Below are 11,629 nucleotides of genomic sequence, written 5' to 3' on the forward strand. Positions count from 1 at the left end.
AGCCAGTGTACCCAGTGGACAGCTTCAGACCATGTTGAAGCACCACCCAACCACCTCCACAAGTGACTCACTCAAGGGGTGAACTCAGTGGGTACCAGAGCCCTGCTGAAGTAAGTCTTTCTCTGTGTGGTGGGCCCCCTACACAGCTGATCCTCCAAGGTGGTCGGAGGTCGGTGGTCAGTGGTAACAGACAGTTCTCGCAGCTGATCAGCCTGAGTAAATCCCTCCCATTAACATGCCAATAGCAATGAAGACTCAATTACAACAGAAGGGTATATAGCCCACATGGAGGGCATACCTCAAATGCCCAGCTGGGGTAATTAGGGAGGCTGTGCCACTGGACACTTACTACATTAGGCCATGCTACCAAGCCTAGAAGACATAACAGCTCTACCTAATATATAGAAACAAACAGAGGGAGGTGGCCAAAATGAGGAGACAAAAAAACATGGCCCAAATAAAAGAATAGAAGAAAACTCCAGAAAAAGAACTAAACAAAATGTGCAGAGTTGAAAACGCTGGTTATAAGGATGCTCAGGGAACTAGGGAGGACCTCAACAGCATAAAAAAGAACCAGTCAGAAATGAAGGATACACTAACTGAAATAAAGAATAATTTACAGGCAATCAACAGTAGAGTAAGTGAAGCCAAGAATCAAATCATCGATTTGGAATATAAGGAAGCCAAAAACAGCCAATCAATAAAGCAGAAAGAAAAGAATCCAAAACAATGAGGATAGTGTAGGGAGCCTCTGGGACAACTTCAAGCGTACCAATATCCACATCATAGAGGTACCAGAGGAGAAGAGAGAGAGCAAGAGATTGGGAACCTATTTGAAGAAATAATGGCTGAAAACTTCTTTAACCTGGAGAAGGAAAAAGACACACAAATCCAGGAAGTGCAGAGTGTCTCAAACAAGATGAATCCAGAGAGGCCCACGCCAAGACACATCATAATGAAAATGACAAAGAGAATCTTAATCTTAAAAGCAGCAAGAGAAGAACAGTTAGTTACCTACAAAGGAGCTCCCATAAAACTGTCAGCTGATTTCTAAACAAATATTTCAGGCTAGAAGGGATTGGCATGAAATATTCAAAGTTTTGAAAAGCAAGGACCTACAACCAAGATTACCCAGCAAAGCTATTATTTAGAATCAAAGGACAGATAAAGAACTTCCCAGACAAGAAAAAATCTAAAGGAGTTCATCCCCACCAAATCAGTATTACAAGAAATGTTAAAGGGTCTCCTTTAAAAAGAAGGAAAAAAAATATAAATAATAAAATGGAAATAACTACATATCAAAAGTTACTTTAAATGGATTAAATGCTCCTGTCAAGTGGCATGGTGGATGAATTGATAAGAAAACAAGACCCTTGCATATGCTGTCTATAATAGACTCACTTCAGATTGAAAAAACATACACTAACTGAAAGTAAAGGGATGGAAGAAGATATTTCATGAAAGTGGAAACAGGAGAAAAACCCAACCTGGGTAGCAATACTAATACCAGACAAAATAGAATTTAAAACAAAGGTTATAATAAGAGACAAAGAATGACCCAGCAATTCCACTTCCGGGTGTTTTTCTGATGAAACTCAAAACACTGATTCAAAAAGACATGTGCATCCATATGTTCATTGCAGAATTATCTACAATAGCCAAGATACTGAAGCAACCCAAATGTCCATCAGTAGATGAACGGATAAAGAAGTGGTGCATATATACAATAGAATATGACTCAGCCATCAAAAAAGAATGAAATCTTGCCATTTGTAACAACATGGATGGACCTAGAGGGCATTATGCTAAGTGAAATAAGTCAAACAGAAGACAAATACCATATAATTTCTTTTATGTGTAGAATCTAAAACTAAACAAAAACAAGCAAACAAAGCAGAAACAGACTCACAGATACAGAGGACATTTTGATGGTTTGCCAAATGGGAGGGAGGTTAAGGGGAAGGGTGAAATAGGGAAAGGGATTAAGTAGTACAAATTGGTAGTTACAAAGTAGTCATGGGGATGTAAAGTACAGCATAGAGAATATAGTCTTTAATACTGTAATAACTATGTATGCTGTCAGGGTACTAAATTTATTGGGGTGATCACCTTATAAGTTATACAATGTCTAATCGCTGTGTTGCACACCTGAAACTACAATATTGTACGCCAACTGTAACTGAAAAACAAAAATTATTTTTAAAAGTTGTCTGGTGGGGGATTGTAAGTTGTTTGTGTCTGACAGTTTTAAACTGTTCCCTTCCTAATGGTCTGCCCTATGATTTTCAGACTTGCCTAGCCAACCCTGACAATTGCCTAAACCAGCTCTTTTCAATGAAGCTCTTGATGTATATTTCCTACTGATTGTGTGTCTCTGCTTGAGCCATGACTGATATACATGTATATATCAGTATAATATATGTATGTATGTATATATTCCTGTAACTTGCTTTTTTCCCTAACAATATGTCTTAGAGATGGCATTATATTTAACTGCTGAATAATGTTACATACGATGGATATCCTATGTCTCATTTAATTATCCTGTTATTAGCGAATATTTTAGGTTTTTTTAGATTGATTCAAATTTAAATTTGACTAAATTTATTTTTACTTGCTCCTTTGAAAATTTGCTCTGTTGACTTCTTGCATTCAGCATTGCAGTAATAAAATCTAATGTCAATCAGATTCTTGCTCCTTTGCAGACATTTTTCTTCTCTGAAAGCCTTCATGATGTTATTATCCTTTAATATTTTATAATAGGATATCTATGGTGGTTTTTCATATTGCTCAATTTTCAGTTGTCCCTTTAAATCTGAAGACTCGTGTCTTTGGGTGTTTTGAAATGATCTCCTATCGTTACTTTTATTGTCTGTTTTTCTCAGTCCTCCTCTCTCTTCTCCTTGGAATTCCATTTGATGGATGCAAGACTTCCTGGGACTTTCTATCTAATCTTAACTTTTATTTCATTTTCCCACCCATTCATTCTGTTGCACTGCATTTAGGGTAGTCAGTGTGATCGTCCAGCTTTATTAACATGCTCTTGAATCATTTCCACTCGATCATTCAACACACATACTGAGTTTTATTTATTTTTATTTATTTATTGTTGTTGTTGTTAATCCTCACCTGAGGATACCTTTTCCATAGCTTTTCAGAGAGAGTGGGAGGGAAGAAGGGAGGGGAAGAGAGAGAAAGAAACATCAACGTGAGAGAGACACATCCACTGGTTGCCTCCCACATGCATCCCAACCGGGGGTGTGGAATGAACCCTAAACCCAGGCACAAGCCTTTGACCAGGAATCGAACCCAAAACCCTTCAGTGCGTGGGCTGGGGCTCTAACCATTGAACCACACAGGCAGGATGAGTTTTCTTTTAATCTAAGATCTAAAATTGCTTTGTTGTGATACCTGTTCTTTTTTATATGTTATATCATTCTGAGAATATTAATTTTTATTTAAGCCTTTTTTTTGCTCCATTAAGCATTTTTTCTCAGGTATTAGTTCTGTTGATGAAGTTTAGTACATTTCTTTTGTGATACTGGTTCCCTCACATATTTGGCAATTCTTGGTTTGGGTCCTGTATTTGTCTGAGGTTAGTCCCCAAAGTTGGGGAGGGGGAATAAGATGTGTTACTAGAGGAGGAATACTGGGTGACACCATTCCTAAAGGGCCAGCCCTGTCTCTCCAGCTTACCTGTAAACTCACTTTTACAACCTGGAGCAAATGCCTCTCCTGTCCTCTGTCTGACAAGATCGAGGAGAGGGTCTTTGGGCCAGGGGGAAGGGGATCAGTTCACCTAGTATCCATCTTTTCTGAGCATTCAAGTATCACAGCAGCTCTTTCCTGTGTTGTTTCTGCTGTGGCTTTTCCCTCAGCCAGTTATATCTGCTTTCTGTCTCTTAGGGCTTCATTAAAAGTTTTTGTTCACCAATGGGATCCTCTCTTACTTTCCAGCACTGTTATACATTTTCATTTTTTCCTGTCATTTCTAGGGATTTGGAATAAGAAGGGAGGTGGAAAAGTGATCCTGATTTTATTTCTGCACTGAATTATCATTAACTATTTGGAAGGTTTTCGATGCATTAGCTGATGACTTCAGCAAAAAAACACATTTATTTTAAATAATATAATTTGAGAATTAAAATTTTTGACCTGATAATCTAGACATTTTATAGCACCTTTTTGTTTATAGTATTACAGTTATAGTGCCTATTCCATTTTTTTAACCAAACCTAACAGAATTCCATACATAATGTCATTAAATCTGCTGAAAGTTGCAAAGTAAAGAATATCTGATGTCTTGTAATTATGGAAAATGTAATAAAAGGAAGCTTTAAAGAAGTGATTAAAAATTTATGGGATCAGATGCTAAAAGAAAAGCTAAGGAGGAATGAGGTGTGTATTTATGTGTATGTGTTTATACACTTTTATTAGGATGCCTATTACAGAGACATACAATTTCTGGAGCGGTGGTTAAGAATGCAAAATCACCTTCAGAGAGAATGGAGTGTAAAATTTCAAAGCATTTATCAATAAATGAAATCTAGTTTTGGGACTGTGAGAAGGGAAAATGTATTTCTGCTATGATTTCTATCCATAATAGAACCTGTATTCAAAGACTGTGCATACCTATTGGGCTTAAATTCTTTTTTTAAAAGTAATATTTGTATATTTTAGAATTTTTAGAAAATACTGACTGAAGAAAGCACAAAATAAAAATTGAATGTAATTCTTCCACCAAGAGATCACCAATTTATTAACATTTTTAATTATTTTTATTAAATTTATTGGGGTGACACTAGCTAATAATGTAAGTTTCAAGTACACAATTATGTAATGCATCATCTGTATATTGCGTTATGTGTTCATCACCAAAAGTCAAATCTACTTCCATCACCACATATTTGACCTCCTTTAACCCTTTACTACCGCCTCCCATAACTCCTTCCCTCTGGTAACCACCATACTGTTGTTTATGCCTGTAAGTTTTATTTTGTTTGTTCATTTATTGCTTTCAGTTTTATATCCCACTTATTAGTGAAATCATGTGGTGGTTGACTTTCTCCATCTGACTTATTTTGTTTAGCATGATATACTCAAGATCCATCCATCTTGTTTCAAATGGCAGTATTTCATCTTTTCTTATGGCTAAGTAGTATTCCACTGTATATACAAGATATCCCCAAAAAATGTATATACACTTTGAATACTTATTAATTCCAATGGGTTAAATCTGAAAAGAAAAAAACGTCAATTGAGCCATCAGCTGTTAAAGCATGTATACATTTTTGGGGGACACCCTGTATGTACCACATCTTCATTACCCAACTATTAAAGAACACTTTGGTTGTTTCCATGTCATGGACACTGTGAATAATGCTGCAATGAATATAGGGGTACATACATCTTTACAAATTAATGTTTTCAAATTTTTCAGGAAGATACCCACAAGAAGGGTTGCTGGGTCTTTACTTTTGAGGAAACTCCATACTGTTTTCCATAGTGACTGTAGCAGTTTATATTCCCACCAGCAGTAAATGAAGTTTCCTCTTTCTCCACAACCTCACCAATACTTGTTGTTCGCCTTGTTGATAATAGACATTCTAACAGGTGTGAGGTGGTATCTCATTGTAGTTTTGATTTTCATTCCCCTAATAGCTAGTAAAGTTTAGCATCTTTTCATATATCTGTTGGTCATTTGTGTGTGTCTGTTCATGTCCTCTGCCCATTTTTAATGGGGTTGTTTGGGGTTTTTTTGTTGAGTTGTATGAGTTCTTTATATATTTTGGATATTAACCCCTTGTGAGAACTGTTGTTTGCAAATATCTTCTCACATTCATTTGGTTGCCTTTTCGTTTTGTTGACAGTTTCATTTGCTGTGCAGAAGGCTTTTAGTTAGAGATACTCCCATTCATTAATTTTGCCTTTACTTCCCTTGCCTTTGAGGTCAAGTTCATAAAATACTCTCTAAGACCAAAGTCTGTAAGTTTAGTACCTATGTTTTCTTCTATTGTAATTTATTGTTTCAGGTCTTATATTTAGGTTTTTGTTCCATTTTGAGTTAATTTTTGTGTATGGTGACAAATAGCAGTCTAGTTTCATATTTTTGCATGTAGTATTCCAATTTTTCCATGACCATTTATTGAAGAGGCTTTCTTTTTTCCATTGTATGTTCTTGGCTTCTTTGTTGAAAATCATTTGCTCACATATTTGGAGGTTTATTTCTGGGCTCTTGTTTCTGTTCCATTAGTCTGTGAGTCTGATTTTCTGCCAGTACCATGCTGTTTTGATTACTGTTGCTTTGTAGTATAATTTGAAGTTAAAGAATGTGATACCTCCAACTTTGTTCTTTTTTCTCAGAATTTCTTTGGCTATGTGGGGTCTTTTGTGGTTCCATACAAATCTGATATTTTTTGTTCTATTGCTTTTTAAAAATGCCACTGGGCTCTTTATAATGATTGCATTAAATCTCTATATGCTTTTGGTAATATGGCCACTTTAACTATGTTGATTTTTCCAACTGTGAACACAGAATATCTTTCCATATCTTTGTGTCTTCTTCACTTTCTTTTAATAATTAATTACTTGTAGTTTTCAGTGTATAGGTCCTTCACATTTTTTGTTAAATTTATTCCCAGGTAGTTTATTCTTTATGTTACAACTGCAAAAGGAATTGTGTTTTTTCTTATTTGTTGTTGTTTTTTTCATTTATTTTACTGAAATTTCATTGTTAGTATAAAGGAACACTATAGATTTTTATAACTGATTTTGTACCTTTCAACGTTACTGTATTTGTTTATGGTTTCTAATTTTTTTTTGGTGGAGTCTTTAGGATTTTTTATATAAAGAATCATGTCAGCTGCAAAAAGTGACAATTTTACTTCTTCATTCCCAATTTGGATGCCTTTTATTTCTTTATCTTGCCTGGTTTCTCTGGCTGGGACTTTTAGTACTATGTTGAATAACAGTGGTGAGACTGGGTGTTCTTGTCTTCTTTCTCAGAGGGAAAGTTTTTGGTTTTTCACCATTGAGTATATTAGCTGAGGGTTTGTCATGTATCGCCTTTATGTTGAGATATTTTCCTTCTGTACCCAGTTAATTGAGTGTTTTAATCATAAATGGATGTTGTATCTTGTCAAATGCTTTTTCTGCTCTTTGCTTCTTCTCCCTCTTTTCTCCTTCTGGTATACTTGTTACTCTATCCTAAGATTTTTATCCTTTATTTTGTTAATGTCGTGTATCACTTTGATTGATTTGTGTATGTTGACCATCCTTGTGCCCCTGGAATGAACCCCACTTCTTTGTAATGTGTTATATTTAATGTATTGTATTTGATTTGCTCTAGTATGCTCTAGTATTTTGTTTAGGATTTATGCATCTGTATTCATCAGGGATATTGGACTGTAGTTTTCCTTTTATGTGTTATCCTTTCCAGGTTTTGGTATCAGAATTAAGTTGGCCTCATAAAATGTGTTAGGGAAGTATTGCCTCTTTTTCGAGTTTTTAGAAGAGTTTGAGAGGGATAGTATTAAATCTTTTTGAATGTTTGATAGAATTCACTAGTGAAGCTATCTGGTCCTGGACTTTTGCTTTTTGGGAGGTTTTAACGATGGTTTCAATTTCCTCACTGTTGATCAGTCTATTTAAATTTTCCATTTCTTTGTGATTCAGTCTAGGAAGGTTATATATTTTTAAGAACTTGTTCATTTCTTCTAGGTTATTGAACTTGGTGGCATATAATCTTTCACAGTATTCTCATTTGATCCTTTGTATATCTGTGGTATCTGTTGAAATGTCTCTTCCATTTCTGATTTTGTTTGCATCTTTTCCCTATTTGCCTTAGTGAGTCTAGACAGAGGTTTGTCGATTTTATTAATCTTTTCAAAGAACCAGCTCTTTGTTGCATAATTTTTTGTATTATATTTTTGTTCTCTATTTCATTTAATTCTTCTCTAATTTTATTTTCTTCCTTCTACTGGCTTTGGACTGAATTTATTCTTGTTTTTCTAGTTCTTTAAAATGTGATATTAGGTTGTTTATTTGGTATTGTTCTTGTTTCTTGAGATAGGCCTGTAATGATATAAACTTTCCCTCTTATTACTGCTTTTGCTGCATCCCAAAAGTTTTGATATGTTGTATTGTCATTCTCTCTAGTCTTTATGAATCTTTTGATCTCTCCTTTTATTTCTTCTTTGACCCAGTTGTTCCTTAGTAGCACATTATTTAATTTCCACATATTTTTGGTTTTTCCCATTTTCTTTATGCAGTTGATTTCCAATTACAAAGCATTATGGTCAGATAATATCCTTGGTATGATTTCAATCTTCTTAAATTTGTTGAGGCTAGTTTTGTGTCCCAACATATGGTCTATCCTTGAAAATGTTCCATGTGCACTAGAGAAGAATGTATAATCTGATGTTCTGGGATGAACAGCTCTGTAAATGTCGGTTATGTCCATTTAATCTAATGTGTCATTGAAGGTCAATATTTTCTTACTGATATTTTGTTAGGAAGATCTGTTCATAGCTGTCAATGGAGGTATTTAGGTACCCTACTATAATTGTGTTTTTGTCAGTTTCTTCCTTTATTTCTCTTAGCAGTTGCTTTATATATTTTGGTGCTCTCTGAATGGACGCATATACGTTGATAAGTGTTATGTCTTCTGGATGTTTTGTGTTCTTTATCATTATAAAATGTCCATCTGTGTGTGTTACCTTTTTTGTCTTGAAATCTATTTAGTCAGATATAAGTATAGCTACACTGCTTTTCTCTAGATGCCATTTACTTGGGGAATCATTTTACATCCTATCATTTTGAGTCTATATTGGTCCTTGCAGCTGAAATGTGTCTCCTGAATGCAGCATATAATTGCATAATTGTTTTTTGATCCAATCTGCTACTCTGTGCCTTTTGATTGGTGAGTTCAGTCCACTTACATTTAAAGTGATTATTGATGTATGAGGATTTCCTATAGCCATTTATCTTTTGTTTTTTGGTAGCTCTGTGTCTCCATTGTTTCTTTTCCCTTGTGTTTGTGTCTGTTGTTTTAGTTTAGTGGTATTCTATGATTTTTTTCATCTGTTTTCTTTATGTTATGTGTCTCATTTCTGGATTTTGTGTGTGTGGTTACCATTAGATTTATACAAAAGAAAGTTTCATATACACACTAGTCCTTTTTCTTCTGAATGCATCTTATCTCCATTCCCCTTTGCAATTTCAGACCTTTACCTCTTCCCCTTTTATAGTGGGTTTTTTTTTTTTTTGGTTTTTTTTTTTTCGGTCACAAATTACCCCTATTTATGCTATCAGTTCATTTTCAAATTGCAGTAGCTATTGTCCTCTCTCTCTCTCTCCCTCTCTCTCCCTCTCTCTCTTTCTGTTTTACCTCCTTTAACTTTTATGTTACATTTAAGTGTGTAATACCCTATTTTGTAAAAAGAGTTGCAATTTCCTGCTTCTGTCTGTCTGTTAGTCACCTTATTCATAGTTTTGTATCCTTTTGGTTTTTTTTATTTCATGTAGAATAAGCCCCTTCAGTATGTCCTGTAATGAAGGTCTTGAGGTGGTATATTCCCTCAGCTTCTATATTTCTGAAAGAGTCTTTATTTTTCCTTCATTTCTAAAGGATAACTTTGCTGGATATATTATTCTTGGCTGGTAATTTTTCTCTTTCAGTAGTTTGCATATTTGATTCCACTCTCTCATAACTTGTAGGGTTTCTGCTGAGAAATCCAATGATAATCTAATGGGATTTTCTTTATATGCTATTGTCTCCTTTTCCTTGGCTGCCTTGAGATTTCTTTCATTGTCATTAATTTTTGATAGTTTTAATATAATGTGCCTTGGAGAAGGTGTTTTTGGATTGACATAATTAGGTGTTTTGTTTGCTTCTTGGATTCAAGGATCCAGCTCTTTCCATAGGCTTGGGAAGTTCTAGGCTGCTTTGTTACACTGGTCATTCATGGTATTTAATGGATTCTTTCTTTGCCTAGGCATGTATGGGAATGAAATCTGCTTTTTTCTTTTTAAGAGTGACACTTCTCCATTTAGTAGATTGATAGAGGAAGTCTTTTGTTTTTCAGTAGGTGGCACTCAAGCAGAAGTTTTTTAGTTTCTCTTGCACTGCTATGGTTTCTCTGATCTCTGTGGGGCAAAATGACCTGTATTTCCAGAGAAGGTGTGTGTTTCATCTGTGACCAAGTCACCTTAGTCTCAGGGCACAACCTCCATGGTTGACGATGGGGTTCCAAGCCCATGAAATCCCAGCACTGCCCCCTACAACCAGACACTGCTGGCAGTGCAGCCCAATGAGTGGGATAGGGTGAACTGGGAGAGGCCAGCTGGTGGGTTTGTGGCTTTGTGCTCCTCCCAGTAATGGCAACTGCCAGACCTCAGCTGCCTCACCTACCTCTGCACCTCCACCCTTGCCATTGGGATTACATACATTTAGTTTTATTTGGGAAATTCTTGCTGTTCACAGTGTTTGTGTGTTTGGTTTTTGCCATTCATAATTAAATGTTAATAATTCATACTCACTAAGGATCAAGGTGAGTTACAAGAATATAATTAAAGCTAATTGTTCAACAAAAAATGGCTTCTGAGGTGATGGTATTCTTCTTTTTATTTTTCTGTCACGTTATTCCCTGTAGAGTAAACTTGACAATTTATCCACACTACTCAGACTATGTAATATGTACTGCTCTAAGTAGTACAGGATAAGCTGTAACAAAAATAAGCACATGGATAATTATTATGTGGCCTTACCTTGAAAGCAAATTGTTCTTTAATTGTTGAGGGGATAGATAAGAGCAGAAGGATGATAGCATCCTTTTATTTATGTATATTAAATTTACACAAATATTGTTTTAATTTTATTAAATGTTTATAAAATAGTTCATTTTTAATTTTAATAATTCAATAATTTTGATTGAGCTGATTATTAGTGCATTCAGAAAATTAAAACTAATTATAGGTTCAAATGCAAGACTACAGTAAATTCCTTTTCCTTCTTACCGTCTATTTTTCACATGAAAGAGAAATTCAGTGCTTTTAAATGTGGCAATGAGATTTCTAGTCTTAGTTATACTGAGTTGCTTCCAGAAATAGTTCCTTATAAAATTGCCTGTTCAAGTCCATCTAAAAACAAGCTATCAATGATTTAAGAAGAGATTTACAAAAACTCATGGTGTAATTTATGAACTTGTGATAACACTTCAAATCTTGGGCCTAAACAAGATCTGCTTTCAGTCAAATTTAAGTCACTCTTAGCTTCTCCTTCAAAGCCCATTGCACAAAATAAGAATAAAATTGTATAGAAAAATGTCCTTAATTAGTCCAGTAAATCAAATTCACATGCATAAAAAGCACTTACAGCATATTTAATTTTATTCCATTTTAAATCTATAAGATTTTGTGTTAATCTCTGTACAAAAGATATTTTAAAAAACTAAAGGTATTTTTTCCTTCATTTTTCCTCTTTATTGATTTCATGAAGTCATCTCATATAGTCAAAAGTCTGTTCAATTATGCTATAATTATAAATTATATCTTGATACTTCTTGTTAAATAATTTTATGAAAGATCTGTAGTAAAATTAGTACTGTCATAAATGTCAGAAAAGCTGTTA

This window comes from Miniopterus schreibersii (genome assembly GCF_964146895.1).
Source record: "Miniopterus schreibersii genome assembly, chromosome: 1".
In the NCBI taxonomy this organism is placed as follows: Eukaryota; Metazoa; Chordata; class Mammalia; order Chiroptera; family Miniopteridae; genus Miniopterus; species Miniopterus schreibersii.